Source organism: Podarcis raffonei, chromosome 5 (assembly GCF_027172205.1).
Source record: "Podarcis raffonei isolate rPodRaf1 chromosome 5, rPodRaf1.pri, whole genome shotgun sequence".
NCBI classification, from domain to species: domain Eukaryota; kingdom Metazoa; phylum Chordata; class Lepidosauria; order Squamata; family Lacertidae; genus Podarcis; species Podarcis raffonei.
The window spans coordinates 92,578,008-92,595,994 of record NC_070606.1 but is presented as its reverse complement, the minus strand read 5'-3'; the positions used below and the strand labels follow the sequence as shown (position 1 = coordinate 92,595,994).

General features: G+C 46.0%; 1 pseudogene; it reads right to left on the bottom strand.

The window, feature by feature from the left end:
* Window positions 1-1,403: 1,403 nt before the first annotated feature.
* LOC128413471 (ras-related protein Rab-18-like) lies at window positions 1,404-16,394 on the bottom strand (annotated as a pseudogene).
* Between the last annotated feature and the right edge of the window lie 1,593 nt (window positions 16,395-17,987).

Here is a 17,987-nt window from a genome sequence, read left to right as displayed (position 1 = left end):
ACAGAGAAATTTCTTTGCACCTCTCTTCTGTTCGTAACAGAAGGAAGGATCGTGTCCAATAATGGCGCCCGGTGAAATGTGGGCAGGTGCCAACCTACTTTTCCATGCCCCAAGCCGGGCACACATCTTCTGGGGGGCTCATCTCTCAGGGGACAAGGACCTTCAGTTTTCAAAGCATCACAACACTGGCATCGCCTGTGTGGAATTTTTTTTTTTTTAAGGAGCAGCATTAAAACCAAATGTGGCTCAAATTATCCTCAGAGGCTTTCAGAAACAAAACCAAAAAAAAGGTGTTGGAGTTGCTGGGGGTTCTCCTTTATTCAGAAAATGTGTAATTCTGTCATGTCCACTTAGGACTTCAAACGTGTTTACTTTAAAACTGGCATTCGACGACTTCATAACAAAACACCGTCTCTGCTTTCCCACCTCTCACATCTGGAGAGACGATGGCTTTACGTCGGATCTTTAAACCGGCTCTCTGTGCTGGCCCTGGTGAGCTCTGAGCTTTGTAAAAGCTGTTGTGGGCTTTAAAAAGAAAAGAACAGGAATATATTAGCGCAGCAACAACAACCATATAGACCACCTGGTGGAAACATTAAACATTAAAATTGACAGTTGAAGAAACACATGTCCCCCCACGCTAAATCCCTCTCCATCAGGCACACCCCAGGCAAATTCTTTGGGGGGTGCCGTTCTTGAAAGGCTAGGAGCTCCTGTTGACTGATGGGAGACTCTGTGAGCCGTTCAGGAAGGGCTGAGAGGACATTATCCTCAGGAGAACCTGTATTTCTGTCTTAATTTGCTGTAATTTCACAACAGGGATGTGAAGCTGATGTGATCTGGGTGATACATCTTTACTGTGAGAGGGCTCCGAATTGGACTGGAGCTGCCAGCAGTTGTGGGGAGAGAGGGTCCTTTCACTGCAGGCCAGACTTCCTTCCTTCCTTCCTTCCTTCCTTCCTTCCTTCCTTCCTTCCTTCCTTCCTTCTCTCTCTCTCTCTCTCCCTCTCTTTCCTTCCTTCCTTCCTTCCTTCCTTCCTTCCTTCCTTCCTTCCTTCCTTCCTTCCTTCCTTGATTTCTCTCTCTCTCTCTCTCTCTCTCTCTCTCTCTCTCTCTTTCTTTCTTTCTTTCTTTCTTTCTTTCTTTCTTTCTTTCCTGCCTGCCTTCCTGCCTTCCTTCTCTCCCTTCCTTCCTTCCTTCCTTCCTTCCTTCCTTCCCTCCCTCCCTCCCTCCCTCCCTTTCTTTCCTTCTGAAATTGCTTTCCCAATTGCTTGCCCACCCACAGGGGGTAAAAGATCCAGGGTACAAATACCATTTCCCCAACTGGGAGAAAAATGGCTGGAAAGACATATCACCTACATTGCACCAACGTCGCAAGTCCTTCCTTGCCTGCCCACCGCTCCCTACCCTTCTCTCCTCCCATTGTCCCCTGCTGCCTTGGGAGATGCCTTGCGGCCTGGCACAGCCTGACTGGAGGTTGCTCCAGGCTGCGCAGCGTAGAGAAACATGGGAGGTCTGTGACAGTCGCACAATGTCACGACTCCTCTGGTCAGGAATAAACCTGGGACTTCATGCATGTAAACATGTCCTTTGCCCCCCCCCCCCAAGGCTGGACTTGCCCTGCTTCCAAACACCAGTGCTACGTTTTGCAGTGTTTAGACTGTTGGGGAAACAGAATAGAGTGATAAACCCCGCATTTTTGTATCGGCTTCTGCTTGCGTCGAGGGAAATGGACCCATTCTCTCTGGATCAGGGCTATTGGCGCATTGCAGCCTGCTCATTAAAGTACCTATCGCCTACTCATTAACGTACATATCGCCAGGGTGATTTCAACAATAGCGTGCATGTTGGCAGCACTAGAATTTGGCCTAGCGTACCTTGATGCAGGACCCAACATGGAAGATATTCAGGCAAAGCCCCCGTAGAAACTCCACAGGGATCTTTTGCCTCAGTAAGAGCTTGAGGATGAAAGGCACACTCTGGAGGAGAAAGGGATGTTCACCCCTAATTAGCGCACTGAAGCAAGGCTTCGACGAGTGGTAGGTTAGGTCATCTCAGATGAGCGGAAATAAATCTCAGGCAGGCATGGTTTTTTTAATGAACGTCTCACAATTGGCTCTCCAACCTGCTTGGGTAATAATAATTGATACAGAGTCCTTGTAAAGCCAGACATAGAGAAATGAAACCTTCGTACTCAACAGGCCTGCCTATTCTCAAGGGTAAGCTGCAAGTGGAAACAAGTCCGGTGCCAATCAAGGCAGGGGAACCAAGACCAGGGAGATATGTGCGCAATAATGCGCATGCGCCATAACAAGCCTGTCTTCAAGATCCTCTCTGCTGCCACGAGGGACGTGGAGATTGTTCTCAGCGGTCGCTCACCCTCTAAGGATCGGGTCAGGCACCCAGCCGGAGCTCTGAATTCCAAGGCTGTTGGCAGCCATCCATCTTTGCAAGACTGCAGTGGCTTTGCAGCATTCTCTGGGGTAACGTGGACTCTGCTGTATATTTGGTGGCTGTCAATGCCTTTCGTAGCTCAGCAAGGCCTCCCACATTTCTAATCTATAGCGAGCAAATTATTTGCCGACATTCTGCTTCTTTTGTTTGTGCGTATTTTGCAGCTGTGGGGGCCATTCCTTGCCAGACCAGAGTATGCAACGCCCAGTCTTCCTATTTTTTTTAATAGCAGGGATCAGTCTTGGATCATGTGGGCAAGAATTCATACGGTGGTTGGTTTTGTTTTTTTGTTTATTTCATAAACTTTATACACCCCATGATTGTAAAATGTCAAAGAACTTTACGGAAGGTAAAACGGTATAATAATAATAATAATAATAATAATAATAATAATAATAGCAACCTTACTTTAAAACATACAAAAGTTAAAATACGAAAACAGATTAAAATGGCACCAACTTTCTAAGCATCTGGGCAGGCTTATCTAAACAGAAATGCTTTTAACAGGTGCTGAAAACAGTACAGTTGACCTCAATAGGCAGGGACTTCCCACTGGATTTGCCAGGACTGATTATTGCATTAGGGTAATAATAATAATAATAATAATAATAATAATAATAATAATAATAATAATAATAATTTTTATTTATACCCCGCCCTCCCCAGCCAAGGCTCAGGGTGGCTAACAAGCAATAATAAAAACAAGTTGAATGAATACAACTTAAAAACAACAATTAAAATATTGAAACATTAAAATATTAAAATGCAGCCTCATCACAGGAGATTAGTGGTGGCTCATCTGTGATCTCCCACTTTCTTCAGCGTTGTTGAGCTACAGTGTGCAGCAGGGTTCGCTCCCTATAGTTATGGTTAGAAACGGCGTTAGAGAACATTTCCTTGACCACCCCCTCCACTTCAAAAGGGCAGGAGTACAAAGTCAATTATCATGTGACACCTTTGTATAGTGTCCCTGCATCATGGCAGTGTTTCTCAATCTTGGACCACAACGCACATCATCCCAGACCACTGGTCCTGCTAGCTAGGGATGATGGGAGTTGTAGTCCAGCAACAGCTGGGGACCCAAGTTTGAGAAACACAGGCCTATGGGAAGCCCAGAAGCAGGACCTGAGTGCCACCGCAATAATAGGAACCTAGGGTTGTACCCAACAAAGTCGTCCCTGTTAGCACAAGGATTTCCACCTGTGTGATGGAACTTCCTCTCCTGTTTGTCTCTTGTGCTTCCCCAAATCTGTTCTGTGGGTTCCCCCACTCCTCCAGAGTGGATTGGGGTTGCGGGTGGAGGTGCTGGGATGGGAGATGGAGAGGAAGTCCTGCTGCACCCTTGGGTGAACAGGACAACTTCCATGGGGCTCAGCATTGTCCATGTTAGCTACTAGTGGCACTCCAGGGCTTCAGGAAAACGTCTTTATCTCCCAGCCCTACCTGGGATTGAACTTCGGACATCTGCAAATGCTCTACCACAGAGCTCTGGGCTTATACCTGGTCGGACTCTTTGTCTATCTAGCCTTGTATGTGTTGTCATTCAGCCTTGTCCAGATCTCAAACCTCAGGTCTCCACTGATGAGGAACAAAAGGAGCAAGACCTTCCAGCAGGTCTCCATGTTGCCAGTGACCCTGAGATGCTGAACCAGGAAGGAGCAGAGCAGCTGCCATAGTTCCTGGCTAACTGCATGTAAGGCTACTCAGGAGGATGGGAAAGCACATGGCTATTTGGCTCTTTTGTGTGCTTATTTGGTGGTTTTAATGTAAATTGTATTTGTTTTAATTGTCACGTTTTTGGTAACCGGTTCTGGGGCCGTTTGCTCCAGCATGGGCTATAAGTATAAGCAAATTAAATTAATAAAGAGGGGATTTTACACACCTCTCTCTCTCTCTCTCTCTCTCTCTGTGTGTGTGTGTGTGTTTATTTATAAAAAGGTAAAGGTACCCCTGCCCGTACGGGCCAGTCTTGACAGACTCTGGGGTTGTGCGCCCATCTCACTCAAGAGGCCGGGGGCCAGCGCTGTCCGCAGACATTTCTGGGTCACGTGGCCAGCGTGACAAGCTGCATCTGGCGAGCCAGCGCAGCACACGGAACGCCGTTTACCTTCCCACTGGTAAGTGGTCCCTATTTATCTACTTGCACCTGGGGGTGCTTTCGAACTGCTAGGTTGGCAGGCGCTGGGACCGAGCAGCGGGAGCGCACCCCGCCGCGGGGATTTGAACCGCCGACCTTTCGATCAGCAAGCCCTAGGCGCTGAGGCTTTTACCCACAGCGCCATCCGCGTCCCTGTGTTTATTTATAGACTATTTTTAATAAAATCCTTTTTTCAGATTGGACGAAATATAAATAAAACGGGCAAAGAAAGAGTGAAGGAGGTGGGATTGTGATTTAATGACCGAAGCGCTAAAAATGGCAAGGGTTATATTTTTAAACATCCCCATTCATTGGTGCCTTCAGCCTGCAACAGTGTGTGTACACACACACAATTTTTGGCAGATTTTTCCCCCCCGGATGAGCACAGCTTGAAGAATCAAGCTGAAGATTTGAGAGCCAAATACCAAGAACGCAACAGAGAGAGTAGGATTTGTTTTATTTTTAAAAAGAAAATATATGAAAAGAGAGACGAAAAAGAGGAGTAAGGGGAGCTGGAAAAAAGAGCAGGTAGATATCTGCAGGAAGCAGGCATTCTTATATGAGATGTGAATGACCCATTCTAGGGTAGGTTGTCATATCTATGTGATCTGCCGAATTTCTTCTCTTATTTGTGGCAAGTGCAGAAGAGTGAATTACCAGCCATAAGGGAGGGAATCAATAAAGGAGGGGAAGGGGGGATATGGCAGGAAATAGGCCTTTCAATAGCTGTATGAGGGTGTCTGAGATACATGAAGACAAACGGATCTATCTGAGCTCTTAGTAAAGGGGAGGGGTGAAGTAACCCTCCCCAAATCAAAACACAACACAAAGAGGTTCTTCCTCAGTGGAAATTTGTCAATGGGCCATCCATGGAAAGTCACAAAGCCCTTTCCCAAAATGCAGCATGGAGGCTCTCTCACCATTCAGGGCCATGGAGCCACTGCAGCCCAGTGAGCAGGGAAAATAAAAATGGAGGTTTGGAAGGGATCCCAAAGGTCATCTAATCCAACCCCCACCCCCGCAATACGGGAATTGCAGCTAAAGACTCTCTGACGGATGGTGAGCCAACCTCTGTTTGAGAACCTCCAATGTAGACTTTGTCTCCTTCTGACGGCAGCAGCAATGACGGGCCAGTTTCCTTGAAAAGTGATGAGTCTTTCACTGTCATCACTGCCCCCTGTAAACCTATTCACAGGCAGTTCCGCTCCCTCTGTGTGTGTGTTCTTCGTAATGGAGAAGTACATAGAAGAACGGGCGCTGCCTTGCTGAAGCTAAGCAGATCCGGGTCTGGTCGGCACCTGGATGGGAGTCCACCTGGCACCCACACATGTTTGCCACCTTGAATTCCCTGATAGGGTGGAGACACACAAAGGAATGTGGTTATGGTAGGGAAGGGGGGGGCAAAGCCTGCCACCCCACATTCCTGGGCAATCTGGAATGTGCTGGAAGAAGAAGAAGAAGAAGAAGAAGAAGAAGAAGAAGAAGAAGAGGAAGAGGAAGAGGAAGAGGAAGAATGTAAGGTTTCCTGGACTTAAGGCTATGGGTACCCTGTGTGTGAGTTAAAATGTGAATTCCCTGTGGAACACCCTCCCTTCAGATGTCAAGGAGATAAAGAATCAAACAACTTTTAGAAGACATCTGAAGCCAGCCCTTTATCGGGAAGTTTTTAATGTCTGATGTTTTTATTATGTTTTTAGATATGCTGTGAGCCACCCTGTAAGATAGGTGGGGTAATAATAATAATAATAATAATAATAATAATAATAATAATAGGTTTTTGCAAGACTATTAGGCAGCGTGATGTGGCCACCCCAGAGAGCATATTTCAGGTGTCATTTAGGGCAGCAAATAGTATTTAAGGAGCTATTGCTGCATTTCTGCGCCTATGGAGGAAGAAGTGCCAGAACGATGTGACAAAAATAACATGACCGGTCTCAGGTCTGAATGATGCACGTTGGCTTGGGGTGGGGGGTGTCAACTTGCTGCTCCACCAAAATATCTTGGTCCAGCCCTGGGTCTTTGAATCTGGGCCAGAGGGGGGTGGAGAGGAAGCTGTGGACTTCCACAAGCATGCCTACCCCCACCCCCCCATTTCCTACAAGGAAAGAGCATTTTGCTTTTAAAATGACGGTAACCGACCAGCCTTCAGAATGAATGAGGACTGCATTCTTGAGTGGGACCTGTCCAAAAGTGGTGCGTAGATATGGTATGTCTGCTGCACCCCAGGCCTGAAGTAACCAAACAAACCCTCAAAGGAGATACCGATATAGGTATAAATATAGATATCTTTTGATGGCAGTTCAACAATAACTCAGAGTGTAGCAGGTACCCCCTACTTGCCTGCAGCAGCTATTTGCCTTCATCCTTCATCAGAGTTCCTTGCTCCATGTGCAGCCTCCTGGCAAACCTTTGTAGGTTCCTTTGGTTTGGAGCAGATTGAGGCCTGCTGTTTGCACTCTCAGCATCAGCCCCTAACTAGCACACCTGTCTTCTCCATGATGGCTGCTTTTCTTCTTCTTCTTCTTCTTCTTCTTTGTTAACGGCAGCAATTCCGGCTTCCGTAGCTGCACCACTTTAACCTCTTCCCTACTGATACCACTTCCAAGACGGAGCTAAACAAATGTGAAAATCCCGACCCTAATCCACAAATAGGACAAGTCACATTCCCTTGCCGCACTTAGAGGTCCTCATGGTGATTGTGCAGAAGCAGTTCTCTCTCTACAGAGGATGGTGTCTGCATGCCGGTTTATATGCCCATTAAAATCATACAGCGAAGCTTTACGTATTACCTGGGTGGTTCAGGATGCACACCAGAATAAAGACTAAAAGGTAAAGGGTAAAGGGGACCCCTGACCATTAGGTCCAGTCGAGGACGACTCTGGGGTTGCGGCGCTCATCTCGCTTTGTTCAGGAAATCTTACATCACTTTGTTGGCCAAGGGAGCCGGCGTACAGCTTCCGGGTCATGTGGTCAGCATGACTAAGCCACTTCTGGCCAACCACTCAGCAGAATCAGCAGAAGGGTGCCCCAAATCTACCAAATACGTGTTAAAATAAGTGAGATAATGCACATGACCATCTAAAGGCAGAGACCATTAATTTCAGAGCCCAAACTTACCTGACGGTATCACTGGGAATGAACATTTTAACTCCCACACAGGGTACCCGTAGCCTTAAGTCCAGGAAATCTTACATCATCGCTTTGTTGGCCGAGGGAGCCGGCGTACAGCTTCCAGGTCCTGTGGCCAGCATGACTAAGCCACTTCTGGCAAACCAGAGCAGCGCACGGAAACACCGTTTAACTTCCCACTGGAGTGGTACCTATTTATCTGCTTGCACTTTGATGTGCTTTTGAACTGCTAGGTTGGCAGGAGCAGGGACCGAGCAATGGGAGCTCACCCCGTCGCAGGGATTCGAACCACCAACCTGATCGGCAAGTCCTAGGCTCTGTGGTTTAACCCACAGCTCCACCCGCCTCCCAGAATAAAGACTAGAGATGGGCAAATATGTTGGTTTGGTTTCTCGCAAATTTGCATCCCCCCCACCTTAAATCCACATTTCTACATCAATCTGGGACCACGACAATGACGACGATTTTAAAAAGTTCTCTTGATAATCTGACAGCATTTTAGGGCACATTTCGCCCTAAATACATACATTTTTGCATGCATTTTTGCCTAATTTACACACTTTTGCAAAGCATTTTCCCTTAACAGAATGCACTTTCGCTAACGTGTGCATTTTTATATGCACTTTACACTGGTATATCCGTTTATGTACAAATTACTTGGCTGGAGAAGCCCATAGCAAAATTTGGAGAAGTGCAGAGACCCAAAGGATGGCTGTGTTTTGGAAACACTTTCACATCTTGTTTGGGAAAGTGTGGATTAGGTCAGTTTGCCTTTAAATGAGAACTGAATTGGAATTTCATTCCTTGTCCCTTTTCTTTAGCATGCTTGCTTACTTGATGCTAGGAATACTTCTGCAGGTGCCCAGAGCTCCACTCAGCAGAATCAGCAGAAGGGTGCCCCAAATCTACCAAATTCGTGTTAAAATAAGTGAGACCATCTAAAGGCAGAGACCATTAATTTCAGAGCCCAAACTTACCTGACTGTATCACTGGGAACGAACATTTTAACTCTCACACAGGGTACCCGTAGCCTTAAGTCCAGGAAATCTTACATCATCATCATCATCATCATCCATCATTTCCAGTTGATTATTGGTGCATAAACAGGACGCAAGGAAGTAACTCTTTCAGTTACACTTCTGTCCTGAATATTCCAACATTCAGCTTCAGCATTTATTTCATCATTTAATTAATATGTTGGCCAAAATAAACTGACAACAGTAGAATCATGACCTGATCTCTTAAAGTCTTTTGCTTTGGCTTCAAATGGCCATGCCTGTAGTTGTCTGTGTGTTCTGATCTGGATGTGGGCTCCAGCGCTGGGGCAGCGTTTGTAACCTCCTTCGCCACTGCTGCACCCTTGAGCTAAATCCTACCCCTTACCCCCCACAAGACAGATGCAGAACATGGGCACAAAATGAAGTGAAGACAAAATTGCCCAGAAGTGAGAGGTCTGCCTATGTGCTGAACAGTCACTCTGTGCCTGCAATGATCACGGGGATAAAAAGAGGCCGTGTGAATTCATCCAGAGTCACGGCTCAGTCCTTGTGCCTCTCCCTCTGTCTTCCCAGCCCCAAATTGCACCGAGCTTTGAACGCTCCATTAGTGACTGGAAGTGGTCAGGAAAATACCCGAACAGCAGGCTGGTGAGGACACAGTGATGTATTGTGGGTAATTAGAGATTAATTACAATCCCATAGTTTGTATCATGGTTCGGGGTCAGCGCCGGGTCAGTGCACATGGCAAACTTAGAGAGCTGTGACTGGATGGAAGACGCCAACTCAGAGTGGCCCAGGAAAGTGAAGCGTGCAAAAATGAGGAGCCAGTAAGGCTGGGGAGTGGACTCACAGCCAGGGTGCTGGCGACAGCAATGACACAGGCTGCTGGGGCCCCGAGGCACGGCAAAAAAACACAACACGTTAACAAGCAGACCAGAGGAAGCAGCTGCCCCGCTAAGCATCCCTAGTCTGCAGCCAGGCCTTCTCCAATTAACCTCTTCCGAGTTCTCTGCAATTTGGGAAATCTGGGACACAGTTCTGAGCTCAGAGAAAGTCAGATGGATTGGTTGGTTGGTTGGTTTTTTTTAAAAAAGGAGCAGCAAGAGAATATCTCTTCTTCCCCAAAACAGGGTTTGTCTTCCTTTAGATGCAGATTGCATGTGGAAGGTTTATTTGATGCTTCAGAATGTTTCAGCAGGTGCAAGGCCTTTGCTGCCCTCAACCTGCTCAGGTACGGAGGACCAAGCATGATGCATTTTTCTTCTTTGCAGTGCTAAGGTTATTGTCCTTTTGACAATAAAGGAGGAGAATGAGAAGAAAGAGCAACCCGTTTCCTTCTGATTATCCTAGGGAGTAATCCTATGCCCAAGGAGGTATTGCAAGCCTGTGGAAGTGAAGCTGGCATAAAGTTGCGCTGGATCCCAACCCTGGCCTGCAGTGAGCCTTCTGCTGCTGCTGCTCTACCTACAGCTGGCAGAGGGAAGCCTTCGAAATGTATTCTGCACTGGGTTGCCAGGTCACTTGGCTGAGCTGAAGGGAGCTCTCTGGCCCCACCACAGCATGTTCCTCGAATTCTCCTTTTGGGGGGGACTTACCCTGGCCTCTCCTGCCAACCTAGCAGTTCGAAAGCATGTCAAAGTGCAAGTAGATAAATAGGTACCACTCTGGCGGGAAGGTAAGCGGCGTTTCTGTGCACTGCTCTGGTTCACCAGAAGCGGCTTAGTCATGCTGGCCACATGACCCGGAAGCTGCACACCGGCTCCCTCGGCCAGTAAAGCGAGATGAGCGCCGCAACCCCAGAGTCTGCCACAACTGGACCTAATGGTCAGGGGTCCCCTTTACCTTTACACTGGCCTCAGTTCTGCTAGCTTTGACTTAAATGGCTGAGCTCCGGCTGAGTCAAGATGAGCAAGTTATATATATTAAGTAAAATAGAAACATCACCACCCGACCCCACCCCCACGCATCTTTCCCCCTCCCCCTCTTTCCCCCTATTCTTCCTAATGTCTCAATAAATGAAACCAATTTGAAAAAAAATATTTTAAAAAAGGTACATGAAAAAAAATATGAGAGAAAGACATTGCACATACCTTTGTAAATCAAGAAAATCTTTAATAAAAATACATTTTAAAAAAAGATGAGCAAGTTATGCTGGCATATCTTTAGCTGAGCTGGGGTTGGGGACTTAAACGTCACCTGAGCCCAGCCGAGTCAGGAATCAGCGAACTGAGCTGGAGATCTGCTACATCCAAAGCGGCTCCTTATGGTGGATCTTGACAGAGGATTGCCCCTATACTAGTGGCTGTTTTTCTGAATGCTAAAAAATAAATAAATTCTGTGCACTTCTAAGTTGGCATTGGGTGCAAACAAGTGATGGGTAGTCCTTATTTGTGCTTTTCTTTTTCCGCAGAATTCACACAACAAGATTGGCATCAATATGGCAGTCTGTATTTTCCTCCCATTTATTTCTAGATTTAACTTTTCAGAGAAAAATCCAGTAAGTTAACACTCTGTGGTTGTCAATGTCCTGTTTCTGATATCTGAACAGCTCCATAATCTGGCATCAGTTGCCAGTCAAGTATGATCCAGCTAAACCCTTTTCTTAGTTGAACCTTATAGCCCAGCAGTCAATCTTGCACTGTTCTGATGTTCTTGTACATGTTGGTTAGGATATTTGTTGTGCCAGGAGAGCAGGATAATAGTCAGAATAGAACTGAAACTGCTTCTGTGAAGGTATTAGTAAAATGCAATCAAACTTGTGCCAGTGTGAATTTATGCAGCAATTGGGACATTTTAGGGTGAACAGTGAGCAGAAAATTTGCTAGCTCTACTGTAACTGACCCAATGTAAATTTTTGCTAATTTGTTGATTTAAAAATGTAAATGTTAGATATTATCAGCTAAAATGATTGACTTAGAGTGCATTCAGATGTGGATATTACTGCATTAGTGGTCCTGATTTTAATACCAATGTTGCCATTGTGGAGTCTAACATTCCTTTTACACTGCAGTACCATGGACACAGGTGGCGCTGTGGGTTAAACCACAGAGCCTAGGGCTTCCTGCTCAGAAGGTCGGCGGTTCGAATCCCCACGACGGAGTGAGCTCCTTTTGCTTGGTCCCTGCTCTTGCCAAAGAAGTTTAAAAGCAAGTCAGAGGTCAAGTAGATAAATAGGTACTGCTCTGGAGGGAAGGTAAATGGCGTTTCGATGCACTGCTCTGGTTCGTCAGAAGCGGCTTAGTCATGCTGGCCACATGACCCGGAAGCTGTACGCCAGCTCCCTCGGCCAGTAAAGTGAGAGGAGCGCCGCAACGCCAGAGTCAGTCATGACTGGACCTAATGGTCAGGGGTCCCTTTACCTTTACCTTTACCATGGTCTGCAAGAAGATCAAACCTATCCATTCTTAAGGAAATCAGCCCTGAGTGCTCACTGCAAGGACAGATCCTGAGGCTGAGGCTCCAAGACTTTGGCCACCTCATGAGAAGAGAAGACTCCCTGGAAAAGACCTTGATGTTGGGAAAGATTGAGGGCACAAGGAGACGGGGATGACAGAGGACGAGAAGGTGGGACAGTGTTCTCGCAGCTACCATAATAATAATAATAATTTATTATTTATACCCCGCCCATCTGGCTGGGCCTCCCCAGCCACTCTGGGCGGCTTCCATAAAAACCAAAAATACAGCATGAGTTTGACCAAGCTGTGGGAGGCAGTGGAACCTGGCGTGCTCTGGTTCATGGGGTCTCGAAGAGTCGGACACGACTAAATGACTAAACAACAACAACCTGTTGCATTATGTAACAGTGGCTTTTTGATCCAAATACTGCCGTTTTATGCTTAATTTTAAATGGTGGGAAAGAACTGAATGCTGGAATACTGCATGCATCAAAGTTTGTCACATGAAATTACAACGCAAAACTCCAGCAATCTTCTAGGTTAATGGGGTTGCAATAGATTTTTAACACAAGTATTAAACTTCTACATTTTCCAGAAGCGGAATTTACATTGTTTGAAACGTCACATAAAATGTAGAAATTAGCAGGTAAGGAGACGTTGGGAAAATGAAATAAAGTGCTGTCTGAATGCAGGCTCAGATGATAACATGGTCATTATCTTTCAGTCTAACCTACGTCACAGGGCTGCTGTAAGGCTAAAACTGGGGAGGCGAAATCATATATACAGTCCTTTTGGGGGGATGGATGGGTGGGATACAAATGTAACAAAATAATAATAATAATATATTATTTCGCCTAACAGCTGCGTAGAAGGCATTGTGTTAATCCAGACTATAAAGGTACAGCTACCGCTTCACACGATTCCCCAGCAATAGGGAGAAATTCATTCCGTTTGCATTTTAATGCGAATCTTCCTAATTTGTTCCTCCTGAACTTATAAATGAATCAAAGCACAGCTATCATTCAAGATTCACACTTCTCTGAATTTTGTGGTGCAGTTCTCCAGCCAAATCAATGCACATATTCTTGAAAATGACACACCAAATGACATTATATTTGGGGAAATGTCTCACAGCAATGCCCATCTTAAGACAAATGTGCATATTGGGGAAATGTGCAAGATAAGACATGCTAATTTCCATGTGGACTTCGCAAAGGAAAATTCAGAAATCGATGTGGTAGGTTGACTTTAAGGGTGGAAAAAGGAGGAACTGAGAGAAATTGAAATTGACATATTTGTCCTCACTTCATGAAATGCGCACTCCCAATTCAAACTATAACTGTCCCCAGTGCTTTTTTTTCTTAAAAAAATTAAAAATGTTTAGGGGTACTCTCATTTTGACTCAAGGAAATCACCATTTTATAGTTCAAATCAGGGGAAATAAATACAGTCATACCTCGGTTACAGACACTTGGGGTTGTGCTATTTTGGGTTGCGCACCGTGCCGAACCCGGAAGTACCGGAATGGATTACTTCTGGGTTTCGGCGCTTGCGCATGTGCAGAAGTGCCGAATTGTGCTTTGTGCATGCGCAGAAGTGCTGAATCGTGATCCGAGCGTGAGGGGTTGCGGCCGTGCTCCCCGTACGGATCATGTTTGCAACCCGAGTGTCCACTGTACAGTAAATGGACAAAAGTACAAAGATTCACAAAATGTTTAGGGGTATGCGTACCCCTGCATCCCCCCAGAAAAAAGCACTTTCTGTCCCATAATCAGAAGGCAGGGGGAAAGTGCACACAGACAGAGGTGGTCTCTCACACACAAACACAACCCTGACATGCCATCATGGCTCAGTTGGTTAGAGCATGCTGTTGATAATGCCAAGGATATTGCAAGTTTGATCCCCATATGGGACATCTGCACATTCCTGCATTGCAGGAACTAGATGGTCCACAGGGTCCATTCCAACTCAACAGTTCTATGATTCTATGAACACACATTGCAGACTGTGTCGTCAGGTAGACTATGCCTGCTCATTCTCAATCACAGTAACTCAGCCAGTTGGATAGCAGATATGGAAACTGCAGGGAGGGAGGGAGGAAGGGAGTTGACTGAGCCCAGCACCTGCACTCCCCAACATAATATCCTTGCTCCTGGAAATAGAGGTTAGTGGCTCTAGTTTCAAGTCGGCTTTCCTCTGGAGGTGATCCCAAGCCTGCAAAATAGCTGGAGCCATTTTCGAAGGAGCTGCAGTGAACGCACAAATTATCTGTTGAGGAAAACAGCCCAGAAATGAGCTGGTGGAAGAGACCAAGTATGGTGGGCAGTCTTGGGCACCAATGTCAGCAGGCAGGCATTCAGTTGATAATGTCCAGTTGAAGAACTGCTGGGTCCATCATGAGTTGGAAGTTGCTGATATTGAGGAGCTGGGCCAGAGCCACTATCAGTCCCTCCAATGTCCCTATTTTCCAGGGACAGTCCCGGATTTACAGAAGCCATCCTGGTTTCTGATTTGATCCTCAAATGTCCTGCTTTTTCTTAGGGCGTCTCTGTGTTCATCTGAGAAATTTTGGAGGGTATGGAGGGAAGTTTTTTTTTTAATGTTTTATTATGTTTTTATTTTTGCTGAAAGCCGCCCAGACTGGTTGGGGCAACCCAGTCAGATGGGCAGGGTATTATTATTAATATTATTATTAAATAGGGCATCCCTATTTCCTTTTTTAAAAATATAACTTTTATTAAATATTTTCTTGATTCACCAAAAATGTGCATTGTCTTTTTTCAATTCTCCTGCAGGTCCATAGCATATTACATCATAAATGCCATGGTGCAAGAGTGCCCCCCCCCACTCTCAGGGTCAAAAAAAAATCAAATTAGACAATCATAGTATTCACTGAAGTGACAATTTTTAAAATCTCCCCTTCTCATCCAACCCCCACCAGAAGTAATTTGCACCTATTTCAAGATCACAGATTTTAACTGGGATTAGTTACAAGCTAGAAAAAGTGTTGCTTGGAGCCAGAAAGGGATTGTATATGCATGCTGTTAAAATGGTCAGAAAAGGCCTCTGACAATAAAATTGTGCAAATTTTACATGCATCCACTTGTACCATTTGAGATTTGTGTGCCTCAAACAGTGCCATGGTTGAGTTAAAGGCCTGAGTTAGACAGAATGAAGCCAACATGTGTTTGAAATATTTTTCCAAGTAATTCTATGATAATTATGAAATTTGAGTGCCTTTGTTCCTGCAACATGTTCTTATGCTACGTATAAAAAGAACTGATAAGTTTCAAATTAGGCATGCTAACCATAACACTTTTCATCTGGAAAAGCTGCAGAGCACATTTCCCTAGAAAAATGTTCACTTGCCGTGATACACAAATATGAGCAAACTGCAAGGTCCCTAAAATAGCAGGTGTAAGTTTATGTCCAGAGGACACCACTATCCTCTTAAATACACAAAAGAACAAGTTTTGGGGGGTTTATAACACGGAATGGTAGTCACCACAGGTGCTGCTATAGCTCTCTTCATTACACCTCTGTTTTGGCTTTTGTTTCTCCACAGTCCTGGAGACTATGAACAAGCTCCTCAAAGGCACACTGTACACCATCACATGTTTTTGCACTTGCTTCTGTGAACAACATGGAATGTTTTCGGGCAAGCTTGTGACGCTCATTTCTGTCAGCATCCCTGTTTTCCTTATCAATGTTGTTTTCTACTAACATTTAAACCATGGGTAGGCAAACTAAGGCCTGGGGGCCAAATCCGGCCCAATTGCCTTCTAAATCCAACCCATGGACAGTCCGGGAATCAGTGTGTTTTTACATGAGTAGAATGTGTCCTTTGATTTAAAATGCATCTCTGGGTTATTTCTGGGGCATAGGAATTCGTTCATTTTTTTCCCCTTCAAAATATAGTCCGCCCCCCCACAAGGTCTGAGGGACAGTGGACCAGCCCCCTGCTGAAAAGTTTGCTGACCTCTGATTTAAACTATATCATTTCTTGTGCAGTGTGTTTCTAATTCAGTTAGCCAGTTGTCTGGTTTTGCAAAAGCGTCTCTTCTTGTGACATTATAAACTAACAGAACACGCTGTGCTCCTCTGTAATAGCTGGGTGTTAACGTTCTGAACCGTTCCTGACCGGCAGTGTCCCAGATTGCTAGTTGAACCTTATTTCCATCAACAGATACTGTTTTCACTTGCAAGTCGACACCTAGACTTGCCAAAGCCACTCTTGCAGATGATGAGGATCTTCAGCATGGTCAAAATATCCTCGTCCATCCAGAGCCGTCTTCCCCATTGGGCTTAGTGGTGCGTTGCACCAGGACGCCGGCCTCTCAGGGGCGCCCCAGTGAGTGGGGAAGCTGTGCGGCTTTGCCGGCGGGCTCCCCTTTCCCTGCACACCTGCCAGCTGTGCCCCATCAACCATATGGCTGGCGGGCGTGCAGCTTGCCTCCCAGGTCTCCATGGGAGGAGAGCGATCCCCACAGAGGCTTGGGAAAAGGTTGACAACTCTGGGAAATGGGGGGCGGAGGGATCTTTGCACCACGGCGCCGGTTATGCTTAAGACAGCCCTGCGTCCATCCCAAAAACCAGGGGCCTCGGCCCGACCAATCCAGCTCCTCAGTCCCTGCTACACAGTCTGCCATGTCTGCCATGTGGGGTTTATTTTCATCAGAGAAATGTTGGAGGCTATGCAATTATTATTGTTATTGTTATTGTTATTATTTATACCCCACCCATCTGGCTGGGCTTCCCCAGCCACTCTGGGCGGCTTCCAACAAAATATTAAAATACAGTAATGCATCAAACATTAAAAGCTTCCCTAAACAGGGCTGCCTTCAGATGTCTTCTAAAAGTCTGGTAGTTGTTGTTCTCTTTGACATCCGGTGGGAGGGCATTCCACAGGGCAGGCGCCACCACCAAGAAGGCCCTCTGCCTGGTTCCCTATAACTTGGCTTTTTGCAGTGAGGGAACCGCCAGAAGGCCCTCAGAACTGGACCTCAGTGTCTGGGCAGAACGATGGGGGTGGAGATGCTCCTTCAGATAGCTTTATAGCTTTGTAGGACCCAGTGGAACCCTATTGGCCTGTTGTGTCACCTGATCCCTGCTGGACACTGCAACACCCCCCTTTGGTTATCTGGGTGGCACTGGTGCAAAGTAAGGAGCAGTCGGGCAGCACCTTCTCCTAGCAAGATTATTTAGAAAGCAAGGTGCCTGGTTCTCGCTGCTGCACTTGCCGATTCAAGCCCCCTGCTGCCTTCTGTGAAGACTGTGAGATAAAGGCTGCAGTTCATAAACTTACTGTTACCTGCCTTAAACTGTTGAGCTTTCTGGTCTTCCAAAAGACAAGAATATGCCTAATCAATGTCTTTCTTTATATCAAGGTTGGGAGACCCTGGTGAGACCAAGGGCCACATTTCCACCTGGGCAACCTTCCAGGGGCCAGAGGCAAAAGTTGGTGGAGCAATGAATTCAAATGTTTTATTTGGACAGTTGATTAGTTTTGCACATAGTTGTATATCCTTCTACATCCTCTGCCCGGGCAAGCAAGAGACGTTATCAGAATCAGAGGCACCATTTCCCAGGAACATTGAGGGGGTCGACGTGATGCCCTGACGTCGTTCCATGCCTGGCTCTGTGTTCAGCCTCAAAAATGAGGGAGGTGGCCTCCTCAAAAAAAATAAAAAAATAAAAATTGAGGCAGCCCAAGGAGCCTTGGCCCCCTGGAGCCAGAGGGAAGATCGTCTGCCAAGGCTGTTTTGTGATGGCTTCATTCCCCCCCATACTTATATCCATCAGATTGTTGAGCAACCGAGGCTTCCAAGTTTCTGTTCATCTGATATTTCAGCCACTTTGCTGCTGCTATTACAA